The sequence below is a fragment of the Ambystoma mexicanum genome, chromosome 4q (genome assembly GCF_040938575.1).
Source record: "Ambystoma mexicanum isolate Mex_15411 chromosome 4q, UKY_AmexF1_1, whole genome shotgun sequence".
NCBI classification, from domain to species: domain Eukaryota; kingdom Metazoa; phylum Chordata; class Amphibia; order Caudata; family Ambystomatidae; genus Ambystoma; species Ambystoma mexicanum.
In genome coordinates, this window is record NC_090928.1 from 1,240,080,482 (window position 1) to 1,240,099,797 (window position 19,316).

Genomic DNA, 19,316 nt, shown 5'->3' on the forward strand with positions numbered 1-19,316 from the left:
CTGCATCCGATACAAGGCAAAAGCTTCCCCAACTGCAGCCGATGCAAGGCAAAAGCTTCCCCAACTGCAGCCGATACAAGGCAAAAGCTTCCCCAACTCCATCCGATACAATGCAACAGGTTTCCCAAATGCATCCTATACAAGGCAAAAGCTTCCCCAACTGCAGCCGATACAAGACAAAAGCTTCCCCAACTGCATCCAATACAATGCAAAAGCTTCCCCAACTGCATCCGATACAATGCAACAGGTTTCCCAAATGCATCCTATACAAGGCAAAAGCTTCCCCAACTGCATTCGGTACAATGCAAAAGCTTCCCCAACTTCATCCTATACAAGGCAAAAGCTTACCCAACTGCAGCCGATATAATGCAAAAGCTTCCCCAACTGCATCCTATACAATGCAAAAGCTTCCCCAACTGCATCCGATACAATGCAACAGGTTTCCCAAATGCATCCTATACAAGGCAAAAGCTTCCCCAACTGCAGCCGATACAAGACAAAAGCTTCCCCAACTGCATCCAATACAATGCAAAAGCTTCCCAACTGCATCCTATACAAGGCAAATGCTTCCCCAACTGCATCCTATGCAAGGCAAAAGCTTCCCCAACTGCATCCGATACAATGCAAAAGCTTCCCTAACTACATCCGATACAATGCAAAAGCTTCCCCAACTGCATCCGATACAATGCAAAAGCTTCCTGAATTGCATCCTATACAAAGCAAAAGCTTCCCCAACTGCATTCTATACAAGGCAAAAGCTTCCCGGCTGCAGCCGATACAAGGCAAAAGCTTCCCCAACTGCATCCTATACAAGGCAAAAGCTTCCCCCAACTGCATCCTATAGAATGCAAAAGATTCATCAACTGCAGCCGATAGAATGCAAAAGATTCCCAACTGCATTCTATACAAGGTAAAAGCTTCCCCAACTGCATCCTATACAAGGCAAAAGCTTCCCCAACTGCATCTTATACAAGCCAAAAGCTTCCCCACCTGCATCCGATACAAGGCAAAAGCTTCCCCAACTGCAGCCGATACAAGGCAAAAGCTTCCCCAACTGCAGCCGATACAAGGCAAAAGCTTCCCCAACTCCATCCGATACAATGCAACAGGTTTCACAAATGCATCCTATACAAGGCAAAAGCTTCCCCAACTGCAGCCGATACAAGGCAAAAGCTTCGCCAACTTCATCCAATACAATGCAAAAGCTTCCCCAACTGCAGCCGATACAATGCAAAAGCTTCCCCAACTGCAGCCGATACAAGGCAAAAGCTTCCCCAACTGCAGCCGATACAAGGCAAAATCTTCCCCAACTGCATTCGGTACAATGCAAAAGCTTCCCCAACTTCATCCAATACAATGCAAAAGCTTCCCCAACTGCAGCCGATACAAGGCAAAAGCTTCCCCAACTGCATCCTATGCAAGGCAAAAGCTTCCCCAACTGCAGCCGATATAATGCAAAAGCTTCCCCAACTGCAGCAGATATAATGCAAAAGCTTCCCCAACTGCAGCCGATATAATGCAAAAGCTTCCCCAACTGCATCCTATACAAGGCAAAAGCTTCCCCAACTGCATCCTATACAAGGCAAAAGCTTCCCCAACTGCATCCGATACAATGCAAAAGCTTCCCCAACTGCATCCGATACAATGCAAAAGCTTCCCGAATTGCATCCTATACAAAGCAAAAGCTTCCCCAACTGCATTCTGTACAAGGCAAAAGCTTCCCCGGCTGCAGCCGATACAAGAAAAAAGCTTCCCCAACTGCATCCTATACAGGGCAAAAGTTTCCCCAAGTGCATCCTATACAAAGCAAAAGCTTCCCCAACTGCATCCAATACAATGCAAAAGCTTCCCAACTGCATCCTATACAAGGCAAAAGCTTCCCCAACTGCATCCTATACAAGGCAAAAGCTTCCCCAACTGCATCCGATACAATGCAAAAGCTTCCCAACTGCATCCGATACAAGGCAAAAGCTTCCCAACTGCATCCTATACAAGGCAAAAGCTTCCCCAACTGCATCCTATACAATGCAAAAGCTTCCCCAACTGCATCCGATACAATGCAACAGGTTTCCCAAATGCATCCTATACAAGGCAAAAGCTTCCCCAACTGCAGCCGATACAAGACAAAAGCTTCCCCAACTGCATCCAATACAATGCAAAAGCTTCCCAACTGCATCCTATACAAGGCAAATGCTTCCCCAACTGCATCCTATGCAAGGCAAAAGCTTCCCCAACTGCATCCGATACAATGCAAAAGCTTCCCTAACTACATCCGATACAATGCAAAAGCTTCCCCAACTGCATCCGATACAATGCAAAAGCTTCCCGAATTGCATCCTTTACAAAGCAAAAGCTTCCCCAACTGCATTCTATACAAGGCAAAAGCTTCCCGGCTGCAGCCGATACAAGGCAAAAGCTTCCCCAACTGCATCCTATACAAGGCAAAAGCTTCCCCCAACTGCATCCTATAGAATGCAAAAGATTCATCAACTGCAGCCGATAGAATGCAAAAGATTCCCAACTGCATTCTATACAAGGTAAAAGCTTCCCCAACTGCATCCTATACAAGGCAAAAGCTTCCCCAACTGCATCTTATACAAGCCAAAAGCTTCCCCACCTGCATCCGATACAAGGCAAAAGCTTCCCCAACTGCAGCCGATACAAGGCAAAAGCTTCCCCAACTGCAGCCGATACAAGGCAAAAGCTTCCCCAACTCCATCCGATACAATGCAACAGGTTTCACAAATGCATCCTATACAAGGCAAAAGCTTCCCCAACTGCAGCCGATACAAGGCAAAAGCTTCCCCAACTTCATCCAATACAATGCAAAAGCTTCCCCAACTGCAGCCGATACAATGCAAAAGCTTCCCCAACTGCAGCCGATACAAGGCAAAAGCTTCCCCAACTGCAGCCGATACAAGGCAAAATCTTCCCCAACTGCATTCGGTACAATGCAAAAGCTTCCCCAACTTCATCCAATACAATGAAAAAGCTTCCCCAACTGCAGCCGATACAAGGCAAAAGCTTCCCCAACTGCATCCTATGCAAGGCAAAAGCTTCCCCAACTGCAGCCGATATAATGCAAAAGCTTCCCCAACTGCATCCTATACAAGGCAAAAGCTTCCCCAACTGTATCCTATACAAGGCAAAAGCTTCCCCAACTGCATCCTATACAAGGCAAAAGCTTCCCCAACTGCATCCAATACAATGCAAAAGCTTCCCCAACTGCATCCGATACAATGCAAAAGCTTCCCGAATTGCATCCTATACAAAGCAAAAGCTTCCCCAACTGCATTCTGTACAAGGCAAAAGCTTCCCCGGCTGCAGCCGATACAAGAAAAAAGCTTCCCCAACTGCATCCTATTCAGGGCAAAAGTTTCCCCAAGTGCATCCTATACAAAGCAAAAGCTTCCCCAACTGCATCCTATAGAATGCAAAAGATTCCCAACTGCATCCTATACAAGGCAAAAGCTTCCCCAACTGCATCCTATACAAGGCAAAAGCTTCCCCAACTGCATCTTATACAAGGCAAAAGCTTCCCCACCTGCATCCGATACAAGGCAAAAGCTTCCCCAACTGCATCCGATACAAGGCAAAAGCTTCCCCAACTGCAGCCGATACAAGGCAAAAGCTTCCCCAACTGCAGCCGATACAAGGCAAAAGCTTCCCCAACTCCATCCAATACAATGCAACAGGTTTCCCAAATGCATCCTATACAAGGCAAAAGCTTCCCCAACTGCAGCCGATACAAGACAAAAGCTTCCCCAACTGCATCCAATACAATGCAAAAGCTTCCCCAACTGCATCCGATACAATGCAACAGGTTTCCCAAATGCATCCTATACAAGGCAAAAGCTTCCCCAACTGCATTCGGTACAATGCAAAAGCTTCCCCAACTTCATCCTATACAAGGCAAAAGCTTACCCAACTGCAGCCGATATAATGCAAAAGCTTCCCCAACTGCATCCTATACAATGCAAAAGCTTCCCCAACTGCATCCGATACAATGCAACAGGTTTCCCAAATGCATCCTATACAAGGCAAAAGCTTCCCCAACTGCAGCCGATACAAGACAAAAGCTTCCCCAACTGCATCCATTACAATGCAAAAGCTTCCCAACTGCATCCTATACAAGGCAAAAGCTTCCCCAACTGCATCCTATACAAGGCAAAAGCTTCCCCAACTGCATCCGATACAATGCAAAAGCTTCCCAACTGCATCCGATACAAGGCAAAAGCTTCCCCAACTGCATCCGATACAAGGCAAAAGCTTCCCCAACTGCATCCTATACAAGGCAAAAGCTTCCCCAACTGCAGCCGATACAAGGCAAAAGCTTCCTCAACTGCATCCTATACAAGGCAAAAGCTTCCCCAACTGCAGCGATACAATGCAACAGGTTTCCCAAATGCATCCTATACAAGGCAAAAGCTTCCCCAACTGCAGCCGATACAAGACAAAAGCTTCCCCAACTGCATCCAATACAATGCAAAAGCTTCACCAACTGCATCCAATACAATGCAAAAGCTTCCCCAACTGCATCTAATACAATGCAAAAGCTTCCCCAACTGCATCGATACAAGGCAAAAGCTTCCCCAACTGCATCCGATACAAGGCAAAAGCTTCCCCAACTGCAGCCGATACAATGCAACAGGTTTCCCAAATGAATCCCATACAGTGCCAAAGCTTTCTCAAATACACCCTGCAATAGCTTCCCAAAATCAAATTTTCTGTAAAACTTGTACCACATTCACCGGATACACTGCAACACTTTCCCAAAACCACCAGCATTGATGCAGTGTTTCCCAATCAGCCATCCTAAACTCCTCCCCCAAATGCCCTGAACGAGACTCGCTCCTATAGTGCCCCTCTCCCAAGTCTCTCATCCTACACAGCTCTTGTAACCAATCACCCCGAAACTGAACCCCTTTCCCAATCACACGCCCCGTGCTGCAGTCTCTCTCAATGACCCCCCAATCAGCATCTGCCACTGGAGGGGCTCTGCGACTATTGCAATGTTTACTGTGTGTGTTATTCTCCCCAAAAGGGCCGAGACGGCAGTATACATGGCTATTACATTAAGCCAGATGGTGTAGGCGCTCTGACGTCACCCAGCTCTATTTATAATCTAATCTTACTGTACTCTGCCTAGAGCTTTACACATGATAAATATGTACTCACATCGCCTTACAATGCCACATCATCACCGTGGTCTCCACATTTTGCTCCCGTGGGGTCCCCCGAGAAGGTCCTTTCCCAACAGCTGCTGGGAGCTCGGTGTTCCGCGACCCACCCCCGCCCCCACCCAGCCTGCACGAGGACGAGTCGCACCTTTGGTTTCCCTGAAACCTATAAATAGCTCCGAACTCACTGGCTCGTGAGGAGGCTCCTGCACCTCAGCTGCAAGTGCAGCGTCACTCTACAGATGGCCTGACAGGGGGGCTCACGGCAGGCCCACCAGCCGAGATATTCCACCGTTCACCAATTCTTCCAGATTTCACCACCATAAACACTTTTTTTTAAAGCTGATTGTCCAACTTCTGATTAGGATTTTTTGTATTACTTCAGTGCATAAATGTTGTTACCGCTGGAATGAAAGCGCTGCTTGCCAGTCGGGTGGTAATTAAGACTCACATTCTTTAATTACGCAAGATGTGCCGATGAAAATAAGGGGAGTCAAACTAACAAGGCAACACACGCGCATAACAATGTATTACCAAGTGTGTTCCTCAGCTCTGTGACTAGTTATGAAGACCTTCATATGGCAGTCAGGTGAATGTTAGAATAGACTATTTCATGGTAACACCCGCTTCATTTGGTAGCCGACACTGCCCTTGAGCGCGGTCAGAGAACTCTAGTATTGTTCCATCCAAAAATACACAATCACTAAGACAACCCATTACAACGCTCTACCACATGGCACTGCCCCTTTGTTTTGTAGATTTAAAATAGGACTGTAAAATGGTTCGTTTAATTTTCCAGCTGAAAAATGTCAGGATGGGTCATTTTTTTTAAAACCGAATATCTTATGGAAATTCTTGAAGAGATCTAGCCCTGCCAATGATGTCATGTGCAACAGATGCCAACACATCCTGGAGATCCTATGCCAGTCTATCCTACCCTGTCTCGGGTGCACTGTTTAGGTACTCATTACGATCCCTTATAACCGCACACATTTCGGGCCCGTTCCTAGGGCCTTTGCAACATTCCCACCATTAATGCATTGATTTTTTAATTGTTACTTGGTTACCAAGTAACCTTTAACAAGACATAGAAATTCATTGAAATTTGTTAAAATAAAATTACATAATGCAGAATACATGTTAAAATTGCATAATACAATGCAGTTACAAGATACATGTGAGTACACAGGACAAACAAGGAAACCAAATAGAGAGACACATGTGAGAGCCTACAGATAAGAACACGAGTAAAGTCATTTCCCCCCCCTTTCACTTATTTCCCCGCTTCTAGAACCTCTTTCAAGAAGTGGATTGCGGCGACCATCCAATCACTGCGGCTGTAGGAATTCATAACAAGCCGCCACACTCTTTCAGTGGGGACCTGATCAGTGTTGGAGCAGGTGACCGAAAGAAAACAAGCGCCTCGCCTCCAGGGCGCTACAGTGCAATATTATGTGTCCATGGTCTGCACCTCGTCGGGCACTGAGCAAAACCGGCATCACCTTAATGATCTGGGAACTTTGCTCCTGGCACCCACACTTGGTCAGCATCAAATTTAGCTACAGCCTCATCACCCTTGATTGCCAATATCTAGCTGGTGATTTACACAGCTAATCGGGACACGTTCCAACTGGTCTCACGTCAATCAGCAAGGCAGCGGATCGATGGTATGTTCTAACCTTGCCGATCGCGTCAATCCAGTCCGATTCCTTAAGTCTCCTTTTAATAACTGCTGGACTGTGGAGAGCTAAGTCGTTTGGAATATCATACCTCTCACAGACTGAATAGCACTCACCATATGCAGCCTTCATTTGCACAAAGAATGTTCTTCAGTAGTGAGAGGTTCGTCCGATTAAAATAAAATTGTATGGAAGACAGACCTAACTCATAACAAATAACGGCTGCAGGGACTCCGTTGGGAAAGTGCAAAACCTTCCTCCAAAACAGTCCTTCCAGTGCAGCACAGTCCACAAGTGTAGGAAGACCCCAGTTCTCGCCCCCATAAATTATGGATGGCAAAACCTTGCTCTTATAGAATTTTAACACTGGGATCAAGGAGAAATAGCCAAATGTACAGTTCACTACACAGGCTTGTGTGGCAAGCATCAGCAGTTTTGAACACTGGTGGTTTTGGAACTTCAGTTTGTTTTGGAGTTTGAACACTCTGCACCTTAAATAAGAGAAATTGGTGATCTTTTCAAGGGGTATATTGCTGACGTTCCTGTGAAATATCTTGTATTTTGGTTTCATCCCCGGCCAAAAAATGAGGATTTGGGATTTTCTTATGTTACTGCTTAGATGATTTATTTCTGCATAATGCATTGTTCTCATCTCTAGGCGGCAACGCCAGATGAAAGGCATCATCCGGGAAGCATTCTGCGAAGGATTAAAATACCAGTGAAAGCCATGCATTTTCCATTACCTCTATAGACAGGGAGGATTTACCCTTTCGAAAATACTAGAACCGGATGCAGAATCTAGGACTACATTCAAATTGGAGAGCCTCCCATCTAGCCCATCTAGCCAGATCTCAATTAATCGAGCAGTGAAATCCAGGAACATTCTGGTTGTACAATGTAGAAAGAGACTCAGAGATAAATCCCCCAAAATGTAATCTTTGGGCTACTACGTAAAACTACATTGATGTTTGTTTTGGAGATTTTGAAGTGTGGACTTGGGTACGGTGATACCCAGCACATGTGACTTCTTAGAATTGGCAGTAAGGCCTGACTAAATCCCCGAATCTGGTCAGCTCGTGCATCAGTTTCCTATACAAAATAAACGACCTACAAACGGGGCACATTTGTGTTGGGGACCCCTCCCTACCATTCGACAGGGTCATTACGAGTTTGGAGGCAGCCATGGTGTCCGGGTAGTCGGAATTGGGACTTACTGGGTCATTCCAACCTTGGAGGACCCGGTAAGTCCCCATTCTGAAAACCATTCCCCATTCCCATTCGAAGGAGCTAATAACGGGCCTGCAAATAGCCGGCCCGTTATTAGCTCCCTTGTACCCTAGCGGCTAACGCTAAGGGCGGCTGGTAAAACCAGCTGGCGTTAGTGGGACCCGCTAAGGGACCTCTGAATGCGGCGGTAGGGGGTTAACGGCACCGGCATCCTTACCGGTGCCGCTAACCCCCTACCGCCGTACTCGTAATGAGGCCAGTATGTGCACTTAACACTAACAGTGCAAAGAGAGCGGGGATGTCTTACTGTCTATATAGATCATCTTTTGAATGTTATGTTGAATCGGTCTCCGGTTCTAAAGTCTGACCTGAGCTTGGGAAGGAAGGGAGGTAGTCTAGCTGTCAAGACTTGGAGTAAGTGCAGGCCTCATAGTTAAGGGCAGTGATAGGGTGGTGGTAGAAGACACATGGTGTCCTATACCTTAAGAAAGAAATGAAAGATGGAATCCCATGGATGGGGTGGTGGAGCAAGAGTCCAAAAAACAATGAACTAATTTCGAGTGTTTTGTGGCTAACATTGCAGCTATTTATGTTTTACAAAATACAGTGACAGGCCTTCCGCCGGCCCTGGTGCTTTCCCTCTGGTATAAATCGGATAACTGTTCAAATGTCCCCCTGTGTAATGGGCTATTAAGCATTTCAGTGTCAGCCGGGTCCAATCTGTGGAGAGCTATAGAGTCGGGATATGCCTTTTGACCCCAAACCTCCCAACTGTACCACAAACAACTTTGTGTAGTAGGCCTCGAGAGGTACCAGTTTATTGGAATCAGTAGTGATTTTACGACTGGATGAGTACTTTAGAACGCCAAAGGAACAGCTAATCCGTTTTGCCCTCAGCGTGTATTCCAAGGGGTGATTTGCTTTGTTTGAATGAGCAAAGTAGTACTGTTCAATTCCTACCAGATTTCGCTGAAATGCGCATAACCAAGCTCTGGCTCGCCACAGGCGTTCATGTGCTCGCTGTGAGCCAGTAGCTTTTATGCAGTCACTCTAATGATTGGATCTCAGTTTCATTTTCAAGTAGGGTCATGGTCTGACACCTCTGCCTATTATATATCATTTGATGCAAATATAATTATATAGCCTCAAATTGCTGGGTTCAAGGCGTTCCATAGGGTTTCATCTAAAAGAGCCAGAGTATCATTTTCCTGAAGTATAAAACTATTTTATCTCGAAAATGAAGGCTCCATGGGTCTTGTAAAAGGAAATCATTTAGCCCCCAGCGTTTACTCATTCTAGAAACTCCCCGAGATTCTGCAAACTTCAAAGGGAAAGGGGCATGATCTGACCTAGTTATTGCACCCATTTCAGATTGCTGAACAAGCAGCACGCGGAGCCTGGAAACTTAAAAAAGTCCAATCTGGATTAGAGTTGATACACATGGGAATAGTCTCCCAGACGAGTAAAGGTATCTCCAGATGCATATCCAGGGCAAATCAGTCATTGATTTTAAGACAAAGGAGGTCCCTGCAGCTTGCCCCACACACGGGTTTGCATTAGACCAGTCCACGGAGGGATCTTTTACTACATTAAAGTCTCCCAAAGGAGCAATCTGGGAAATGAAAAGGAGCGACTTTGCACTTCATGTCGGGCACGTATGGAGAAAATCATAAGTATCTGCTTGCCCAGGGGAAATTGGAGGCACAGCATAAATCCCTCTGCTGCCTTTGGGGGGTCAGAAATGAGAGATAGACAGAAAGTTGCCCTTTTCTTATCACCAGTCATCTTTATTAAAACAGAAATGGGTTGGATGAACATCTTTCTATCCTCATCCTTAGGAGAGTTTCCCTACCCAGGAAACTAAAACTAAAGATCAGTTTGTGTCAAGCCACTAAAGTTATAAACTGTCCTTGTGTCCAAAACCTCCTAATCTGGCCCTCACACTAGAAATGAACAACTAGGGGTGCAAGGAAATGTCTCTGACTTATGGTTGGCAAAACGTGTTCACACTCAAAGTGCATAGATAGTTCCAACAGAAAAGTCTTATCCGAGACTAAACCCCTGGTACCAGGGGGTGGTTGCCTCCACCTGGGTATTTAGGTGGAATATCAAAAGTGTCTCTTTCAAACAACAGTTTCTTGATGTTCTTAAATTGAGTTTTTAGAAAGTTCTTATTCAAATGATATGTTCCATATCATTCAACTCCTCCTTGTTTTCTCTGTACTGGTTTCAACGTTCTTATTCGAAATGAAAAATTCCACAAAAGGTTTTCTTTACCTCCTCCTATACTTTGACGGATTAACTGATGTGTTTCTTTAACAGGAATCCTCTTGTGAACTGTTTAGAATTCCTGGTGTATTCCCCAGCCAGATATCTTGTTGCAAAATCAAAAGGTCTTTGTTCAACTTCACAACTTGAAATGCATGGTGCCTCTGCACACCAAGACCTCCTCCATGTGTTTCCTAGTTTTCCTGGTATACTTCCCTGTCTGGTGATTTGCAACATTCTTAACTTTCCTTCTAAAACATTAGTGGACTTCCTGGTATTCTCCCCTGCCAGGAATCCTTTGATGGGCTCTGCAGATCCACTGGTGTACTCTCTTGCCGGGTATTATCCCACAATTGTACAGTTCACATTCAGCTTCAAAGTGCTTGCTCTATTTGACTGCGGGGACTACCTCTTTGGGATTGCTAGATCCCCTGGTATACTCTGCTGCCAGGAATATTGCCACAATGCCCTATACCCTTATGTTTTTGATAGATTGCTTGGTATACTCCTCTGCCAGGAATACTTCTTTTAGGTCCTACAGATCCCCATGTGTACTTCTGTGCCAAGTAACCCCCGCCAAACACCACCTAACAAATGTCAACTGCCTGTTGTACTCCTTTCACCAGGACCTCTAAATCAATGTTACTGCCCTTTAATATGCCACTGTTGTATCACTTCACTGTGTTTCTATTTGCTTGCTTAAGGTAATACTTGTTCCAACTTTCCCCACATTGACATCACATACATAGGGACTTTCCGAAGTTTTGTCAACGTTTTCTCATTGGTATTTATGTGCTTTGCTTAAGGTAATACTTGGTCCAACTTTGCCCACATTGACATCTCATACAAGAGACTTGTTCAAGTTTTACCGCTACTCTTTACCATTTCGGTATTTAAATATTCTTAATTCAATTACTTGTTTTCATGCTTGTCAGTACGCCCTGTGGTCCCCAATGGTTCTAGGCAAACTCACCAGTAATTTGCAGTGTCCCAGACTCATGGCGTTTTTCCACGATGAAGCTCCCTCTCTGGGACAGCCTCCGTCACACTGCAGACCTTCCTTCCGCATTTCTCTCAGCTCTGCGCTCACCCGGTCGGCTTCTCTCTTTGACCTGGACCGGAGAATGCTGCCTTCTAGCACAACTATATCCCCGGGAGCTTTGCTGCTGCTCCAGGTGCTCCAACGGTCCTCCAAAAGATGCTGGCAGCATCTCTCCTTCTTTTGCAATCTGCTACATGGAACTGCCTGTTCTCTTGACTTCCTCCGCCACGGTCCTCTCCCATTCTGCCTGTATTTTGAGTGTGGATGCCATTTTAAGTCTTGTGCATCCGTGGTTCAAACAACTAGTCTACATATTCAGTTTTAGGTTTCTTTCAATTCCTTCCTCCTCTTCCTCGTCTCAGTACTTGAGGCTTTATGGGAATTGAAGTCCATAAAGATCATGGGATTTCTAAATTGATGTGCTTCTAAGTAAGACTTTTAAACAACATCAGAAACAGGAAATGTCGTAAGCGTGTTATGTATGTTTGAGGTATGAATGGAACTCTTTCTAGAGTGATTTAAAGAAAGGGATTTCTGGGTTCTATAATAAGGAGGATTTGTGAGGTGACAACTCTAGCCCTCAAGAACTTGGATATTGTAAGATCTTCAGTGGTAGGGGGGAGAATACTGCATCTCTTCCAATGGAGTCACCAACTCCCCCCAGCAGTCGTCTCCTCCCACATAATCCTCCCTCAAATTACCACCCCCAGGGTCGGGATCAGGTAGCGGCTGCCGCCCCAAGGACATTTGGGAGGAGGTCAGAGCCAGGGAATCAGTGATGGATCCACAGGATTAATCACACACCACTTCGCTTATCCACCCTGCCAAGGAGAGGTATTCCTTGGGAAACAAGGGGGAACAGATTGTTGGCAGTGGAGTGTTATATAGGCTCCCAAAGTCTGAAGATAACGTAATGCCCTCCAATGCTTAGCAGGCAGTTAAGGCCTTAGATGTTCAGCAAGGCCAATTTTAAGGTAGACATTTCACAAATGGAAATATTCCTCTATTCCCTCCTAATGGCCCGGTTGGAAGCAAAGGAGATCGTCGCATCCTGGGGCTAAGATACCTCACACTTGGGGCAGTTGTAATAAGGATGCCGACGGAAAGACAACTGCCATAGAGAAAAGAGTAATATAGAAAAATGAAGAAGTCCCCCACCTCAGATACCTCAAAGCCATTATCTGTTCAATTCAGGTAGTGTGCTATAAGAACCAGAATTGAGCTGCTATATTTGGTGTGGATGTGCAACCCCTGCCATTTGTATGATGTCTTAAGAGCTATAACACGGTAATCACTGACCATAACCAAGCTAATTAACCGGAACACACCACAGATCTTAAATTTGGGTCAAAACTAAGCTACGGTTCAAGAAGCAGCAGTACACTATATTAGTTCTGCACCACAATCCAAATACCTAAAAAAAGTATTCATTTGTATTTGGTTTAGTTGGCAATATTTTCCACGCTGCATATGTACACAACACAATGTCATATTGCAAATGTCATTACACCAAAAATATTATCCAATTGGGGCTGTGTACTATTGCGCATTCTATATAAAAAGAGAACATTGTTCCAAAAATTCAAACCCACGAAAAACTTCAGAAAAAACAGATATTTTGTATTGGTCTTTAACCATTGGAATATAATTCAAGTGATGCTGTAGTTGAAACCTCTTGTACTACTAACTGAACATTCTGCGTGGTTAAATGGTTAAAGGCAGAATTACAGCATCACTTGAATTATATTCCAACTAGCTGTACCCAGCGCGACATACGCCGTTCTAGCATATCTTAAAAGTTTTTCATTAAATATCATTGCACCTTTATTTATTTATTTATTCACTCATATATTTTCAATGTAAAAACAATTAACAATCTTGTTCTTCTCAGATACAACACTTAATGAACTGAATGACTGAACTCTTGAGAGAGCAACATATAGTTGCCCGTGACTGAATATAGGTTTTGGAAGGTCATTGAAAAGGCTAAACGTACATGAAAACTGTCTTCTTTTGAATTTGAAAGGCATATTTGAATCAGATGGAATGAAAGTTATGCTCGGTATAAGAACAGTATCTTAGTTTAATCCATTGATTACACAGGCCCCTTATGATGTGTCTTTGTAGAAGCATTATTGCCAACTTTGTTCTATTGTGGAGGGTCCATGGCAGAGTCACCTACAGCAGACCCTATTTTTAGGTTTTTTGATCATTAAGCAATTAGCTTGGTTTGATGCAGATGCTTGTTGATACAGTTGTTATACAAATGTTAGTTGGGCAAATATGATGTAATATTTTGCAAAACCAGACACAGGCAAAACAACTCTGCATCATGTCATTATTTTGTAAATGCACCTTTCTCTGAATTCTCAGTGCGTTTAAAAATGTCACTTTAGGATACTGGCTGGTATTAACCGAAAGAGACCAGTTTCAGTGCCTATCTGTCACCAATGAAAATGTAACGGTGTTCAATGTGTACTAAACATTTGTAATATATGTTATCTTTCTAACACATCCGGCTTAACTGGTGACAAGGCTCACTTTATAATTTTTTACAATGTATGTATTTTCAATCTTCTATTGTTACGTATGGGACCTAACTAATAAAGGACACCATAATAGTTTTCCAGTACCTAGATCAGTACCTTCTTCCAATAATGCATATTGAGTCTCATTGTATGAGCATTATTTTGGAGGTTTGTTTGAATTATCGCTGGAACAATTTGTAGTGCAAATGTTTGAGGACAGGACTACCCCCCTGTACAAAGTATTAGCCAAGCCTTTCCGTCCTGTCCTACCACAGGCTTTCCCTTTTGTTACAAAGAGTCCCTGTGATGGCATAACACTGCATAGTAGCATAAAAGCGCATAATGACAGCACCTACTTTCAGTTTTAGCTTGTGAGGCGGCATTCGTCCTACAGCGTTTTGCTCTTTGGAGACTGAAACAGTGAACCGGCAATTAACTGTTTGACACTGGAACCGCAGTGCCCTGTGGGAAAAGAAGTGGGGTTGAAAAGAAGTAACTTGAAATTATTCCGAATTTTTGCGATAGTGGAAGGGGAAGGTGACCGAATTTGAACCGTGCTCATTCTGTTTGTTAAAATGATAGCTGTTGTTGAAGTGGAAGGGCACACAGAGGTGCAGTTGCTATTTGGATAGCAGAGGGCAACCTAACACTGATAAATTGCATCAGCCCTTGTTAAAGACAAATACAAAATCTCAATGTGTTTTCTGAAGTTTGAGTATGTTTTTCGATGGTTTTACTTTTTGTAACCATTTTCTTCTGTTCCTGCATCTGTCCCTGCTGGATAGTACTGTCGACCACTAGGTTAGGGGCCGAGTGATCTGCGGGTGCGTGTCATTTCCAAAATTGCCTTCCATCCCCCATATGTAGTGCAATGTGTGATGAATCCAGTAGAGTCGTCGCGGATTGCCCGGCAGTGGCCTCCTCCGATGTGGCCTGGGTAAGGCAGCCGCTACCTGATCCTGACCCTGCAGGCGGCTTCATGAGGGAGGATCACATGAAAGGAGACAGCTACCGGGGAGATGTCATGACTTCACTGGACGATATGCGGTATCCCCACTTTCCCAAGAGGAAGGCCCCCTCATACCCAAGACCCTTTTTCATGAGGAAGATCCTCTGATGGCCCAGACCCTCATGGCATACTGTCAGATATGTGTTCCCACTGGTAGGAGAAGTGAACCCTCTTCTTCACATTTTTCTAGCCAAACACACAACCATAACACCAACTCACACTACTTAAACATAACCCCTTTTACTTCTAAAGTTCCATTATGTAAAATCAGTAAAAATAATTATTCAAATGCCATGTGTTTAACAACATCTACGAACTTAACTCCCAGAATTCTCCAAGTCCTGATACAAGGAGGATGCAAGAGTTTGAACCATATACCAAGACCATGAACCAAAAGGTGCAGGCTAGCTGTTTTCCTAAGCACCAGTGCGCTGGACATTTAAACCTGATGAGTGCATTATTCAGGGAGGCAGTGCAAGGGAAGACAATGGCTCCTGTTCAGGGGCTATCAAATGCGAAGATCAGGTACCAGTAGGGTGGAGCAGAGGAGGCCGCCGCGGGAGAGACGCAGAGTCTGAGACTGAGGTGCCATGGAGAAGCTGGGAGCCGCGAAGGGTATCCTGGGTGCTCAGTGAGTCGGGAAGCTGGCGTTCTCCATTCTGGATCCTGAAGGGAAGCAGACGTGCAATCACGGAGCTGCAAGGCAGGCCGGAAGAACATCTACAGCCTCCAAATTGGAAAGTGGGTGGAAGCAGCACGCTGCAGAAGCTCAAACCCTATTGGAAACGCTGAAGAAAGCCGGTGAGTCTGCCCAAAACCAGTGGGGAACCCGGGGCGTTACAGCAACCGCACCAACAGCACTTTGAACATTATAGCCTTGTGAATACAGCGAAAGGCTTGTTTGAATACCAAAAGGCTAAAAAGGCAAACCCCAATGAACTGTGTATATTTGAAGTATACATGTGGGGACAAACTTAAAGAAACCTTACCAAGAGCATATAGCTCAATCCGAGACCAATGCCTACAATATTGATAATACAGAGAGAAACCTAGGAGAAGTCCAAAGACACCAGGAGAGTAAAGCATATTAGAAGTCTTGGTAAACCTAAGACCCAAAACGAGTGAAGTATATGAGAAATCCTGACATGCAAGACAGCAAACAATTGATATATATAAAGGTTCTGGCAGGCGAGTATACCAAGTGAGTGAAACTCTGTAGTTAAGACCTGGCAGGAGAGTACAAAAGGCAATTGGCGTTGCATAAAGAAACCTGGCTAGGGAGTAAACCAGGCAATTTGCAAGCCCCAAGAAAAGTTAAAGGAAAGATTGGCATTTTGTGACTTTTCTTCTTATACTCAAGAATCCAGGGAGAGGGACCCACCATATGGAACCAAGGGCTTCCGCCTTGGAGAACATTTTCGTTGGAATTATACATATTTCAGTTGTGAACACTTTTTTGGCCAATTGAAGATATTGTCCTTACACATTATCATGTGTTTATAGTGTAAGGGTCAGGATACAATGTTTTGGACACAAGAATGGTTTTTCAGATATTGACATCCTGACACAGACAGAACCTTAGTTTTGGTTTATAAGCAACTCCTCTTTAGCATAGGGTCAGTGAGGCATTTTTCCAACCCTTTTTCTTTTAATAAATATTTTCTTGTGAAAACATAACAGTTTTGTGTCTCTCGTTTGTGACCCATCACAAATGGCTCTTCTCTCCTTTATAACGGAAAAGGATGCCCCCACTTATACAGAACACATCTGTATGTTTGGCCCCAGACAATGTGTAGCGGGGCAAGGCCAAACATTGAAACGACTGTATCGTAGCCCCTGGAAGGAGATGCTCTTCGCCACACTCACTATCTGCTCTTTAATATGGAAGAAGTGGACTATACCGAAAACATGAAGGGCAAAGTTCTTCTGATGTTGATATGATGAATAGACTCAGTTGATCCTATCCAAGATCAAAAAAGAAGGTGCTTCATCTCCCAGGAGGTCTTCAAAAAGCTTGTGGACAGAGGTTTCCAATTCAGCATTTTGAAACGCGGTTGCAATTCCCCTGAAGAGAATATTATTCCTGCACAATCTGTTTTCTCTGTCCTCCACTGTATCTGCTAAACAACTTAAGTCCTCCTCAAAATGCTGTAGCCTTCTGGCCAGAAGGTCCTTCCCATATATATCGCTTGTGACTTCTACACTTTTCTCCATTTCTTGTAGGTTGCTACCCAAATCTCTAATGTAAGGGGAGAGGTTCTGTTTGCAAAGCGAGATCTCATGCTTTAATTTCTGTAAAATATGGGTAATTGTCCCCTCTACTGATAGCCGAGGCATGGTCCTCCAAATCAGCCCTCTCAAGGGCTGCATCCTCATGACTTCTTTTACAAGTCCGGGAAGGATTGTCTGAGGCAGAAAGCATCTCCTTTACGTTGCCGGTTTTCAAATGGGGCACCATCTCCAATCTTGCGAGAAATCAATCTGCTGACCGTGGTTACATCTCCAGCGTATTAACCACTAATAATATTTTCTTGATTTCAGAGGACAGTTCAATGTCTGCGGGTCCCGAAGGAACAAATCAGAGCAGGAGAGCGGTCAGGGAAGCAGGCCCAGGAACTCCTGCTTCAATCCCCGGGCTCGCCCTCTCTATAGCCTCACAGGTGCACGGATCGGCTCAGCGCCATCCCAGTGTGTCTCCCAGGCTGTGTTGCTCCTCTTCATGCCCGGTGCCTCTGGGCTCCACCACACAACAGTGGCCCCTGAGATCTCTTCAGCCGGCGATTGCGCTGCTCGCTGAGTACCTGGGTCCACGATGCCCCTTACCTACAGCTACAAGTGCCTCCACAGCAAGCTACAGCAGACTGTGGGGATGCATCTCTGCCAATCCTCTCGGCAGTGTGGACCTCACTCTCTCATGTGGACCTCTGCCATCTCTGTCTGAGCCCCCGTCCTCTCCTTGCTTCACCATGGTCCAGGAGAACCACAGCTGGCATCTCGCTGCATCACTCAGAGCACTGCATCCAAGCCCTTGTGGCCAGACTACAGGAGTAGTTCTGGTCACTGGGTCTCACACCTTCCGATGTTTCTCACTATGGAGGAGGGAGCAGTGGAAAGTCAGTCTACTATGTTCTCCAGACAGCCACGCCCTACCAAATTGTCCCCAAATAACTAATGTACTTGCATCATCAAGAGGCTAGTGATCAAAGCCAGACGGTTTGCCAAAATAGTAACAAGTGGGAAAGTAAAGTCAGCTGTATTCTGGTCCGCACAAAAAGAGGCATGTGTGGAGTGCACATTACAGACACCTCACAGAAATGAGTAGAATGACAGATGTGGGCTACAGAAATACCATATCATTTGACAGAACAGATACCCTTATGCTGGAGGAAGGCTATCACGTTGACGAAGACATGTTAAGTGGAGCAGAGGCTGACAGAAATGACAGTGCATTGATAGTAAACACGCTTGTAATAAAAACCTGTCCACCACTCACCAGACAGCAACAGAGCCATCCTTTTGAATCCAAGCTAATTAGTTTAGCCTAAACCTCTGATTGTCAATCACCATCTAACCGGAAATAATGAAAATGGCACATCATACCGATTGTGACAAGCGGCTCCCTTACAATAGACCAAAAGTTTAAGACATGTCGATACCATTCCCAGCCATTAACAGAGTGAACTGAAGAGTCAGGCGTGGAAAGCTTCAGCCCACTTAGTTCTAGGGCCTTTTGTTGCTGTCATTCGACTGACTAGTCCTCAGGTGTGTCTGGTTCAAAACGAACGAGATGAAAGATTGATAAAGTATCCCAAATCCCAACATGGTTGCCAACTGCCTAATGGCATTGAACAGGGGTAAGTGTAGGACCACTAGCTAGTCTTCAGCCTTCTAAGTAGTCAAAGGTCTGATCTACTTGTCAACCATCATGGCACACACTTGGTCACCTCAGAACTCTGGTGGTAGGACCCCTCCCTACGTTGAATCTATCCCATTTGCAGACTGTGGAATATGACTCTGTCCAGACTTTGCACATTGTATTTTGTCCAACCCACAAGAGGGCATGTGTTCAAAGCACAATCATTGTAACTGAAACGTTGGCCGCCTTCCTGTCTGCCAACATTTCTTAGTGGAGCAAAGGGATCTGCCCTGCCTCTCCAGCTGCCTCCCGTTGGAGCCATTAGATTTTGTTAAATTCCTAATGCAGGAACTGACACAAACACCTTCTGCTTGATCCAGGCATCCAAACCCACATAACCCAGCATGCATCCTTATAATCAGCCACTGGTAAAGATTGCTCTGAAATACCTTCAGAAGTATTAATGATTATTTACTGCTTGCCCTAAATATCCAATGTGATCACAACTTGCAATTAGGTGGCATTTC

At 44.8% G+C, this 19,316-nt stretch overlaps 1 protein-coding gene across 2 annotated transcripts in view; it reads right to left on the reverse strand.

Moving 5' to 3' along the window:
• DLK2 (delta like non-canonical Notch ligand 2) overlaps positions 1 to 19,316 on the reverse strand; it is a 182,211-nt gene that overhangs the window by 137,912 nt on the left and 24,983 nt on the right. The window contains exon 1 of one of the 2 annotated variants that reach the window (XM_069608807.1): positions 5,179 to 5,261. The exons of the other annotated variant lie outside the window; for it this stretch is intronic. The gene's annotated coding sequence lies outside the window, so the exon portion shown is untranslated. Of the gene's footprint in view, positions 1 to 5,178; positions 5,262 to 19,316 lie in introns of those variants that run through there. 2 annotated transcript variants of the gene reach the window in all.